Source organism: Morone saxatilis, unplaced genomic scaffold (assembly GCF_004916995.1).
Source record: "Morone saxatilis isolate NCDOM2014 unplaced genomic scaffold, NCSU_SB_2.0 Contig14, whole genome shotgun sequence".
NCBI lineage: Eukaryota > Metazoa > Chordata > Actinopteri > Moronidae > Morone > Morone saxatilis.
This window is the reverse complement of record NW_023339696.1, coordinates 18,130,367-18,131,640: the sequence shown is the minus strand read 5'-3', so window position 1 is coordinate 18,131,640 and position 1,274 is coordinate 18,130,367. Positions and strand designations below refer to the sequence as shown.

Sequence of the window (1,274 nt, the reverse complement as noted above, 5' to 3'; positions counted from 1 at the left end):
TAGATAGATAGATAGACAGACAAGTTCGTGTATAGTGATTCAGACATTAATGAATAGACAATAGTGAGTCAGACTTACCTCTGCCAGTGTTGAATCGCTCACAGGGTCACTTTACCCTCCCACACAGCATTTACATCATTATCTACATTTACAGATATTCTCTCCTGGTCCTCAGCATTCCTGAACATGAAGCCAGTTGTTCTCTATCAGTTTTCGACGCATCCAGAACCTGACAATGTTTGAATATATAGTTTCAGGTTACTACCACCGGTACTCTCCCTTGAGTACGAGAGGACGAGTGTTGAAATATAAATAACTCGACCCACTTCCTGGTAACAAAATCCTGACACATTATATTCTCTCTCCTCTACGCTTGAGCCGACCCCGAGCTGTCAGATCAGCCAAACCAAGCAGTCCAAAACCAACCTCCCTGACAAGAACTGCTACCTGGAAGTGAGATGCGATACTGATGTTTGAGGTCTATGCTGTATTTGCCTCAGCTCTCTCACTTCTGCATTCTGCACTGTGTGTTGGTTTTTTTTCAGATTAGTTTTATTTTAATCTCTAGGGGCTGTGTAGAGCAAATGTCACTTGGTAGAAGTTTGATTGTTCAGGGGGGGATGTACAGCTTCTTTTCAGATATAATGAATATTTGTTCACAAACTCTCCTCTCTGCTTCAAAGTAATTTAATAGCTGAATCTGCCTGTCTTTATTAATATCTAAATGAGAATAATTACTGTATCAATAAAAAGGAAATACAGACAATTACAAGACCTCTTGAAAATATGCCTCTATATTTCTTTGCATCTATTTCTGACACACGTTTATCCTTTTTATCCTTAAGGACCTCAAGGAATTTCAAATCTAAAAGAGTCCTGGGTGAAAAGATTTACACGGCCTTATATGCTACTGTGGGTGCCCTTCATATACAGCACGTTGAACACAGTCTGAGTCAGGTGATCAAAATCATCTCAAGGCCGAAGGCTAAAACCTAAGTGCAAAAACTGAATGCAAAGAGTTTTAATTTATATATTCATGCAAAATAAAGTGTTGAGTTCCCCAAAGCCCCCTCTCTATTTTAAAATGTTTTTTAACCCTTAGTTGGATGTTTGATCTTCACTGTGCAGAATGATGTTGCATGAAGGATGTTTTCACATTCATCTGCTCAAAGTGGAAAGTTTCTCTTATTTGTGGCATCACAAATAATTTGGAGGTCTCAATTTGTCTCAAGTCTTCAATGTGCAACTTGCACAAGTGTGATATAAAAACCGAA

The 1,274-nt window shown here is 38.7% G+C and overlaps 1 protein-coding gene across 1 annotated transcript in view; it reads right to left on the bottom strand.

Moving 5' to 3' along the window:
* zgc:153733 (uncharacterized protein LOC556313 homolog) overlaps positions 1-338 on the bottom strand; it is a 3,125-nt gene extending 2,787 nt beyond the window's left edge. The window contains exon 1 of the mRNA XM_035655724.1: positions 79-338. The gene's annotated coding sequence lies outside the window, so the exon portion shown is untranslated. The remainder of the gene's footprint in view (positions 1-78) is intronic.
* Between the last annotated feature and the right edge of the window lie 936 nt (positions 339-1,274).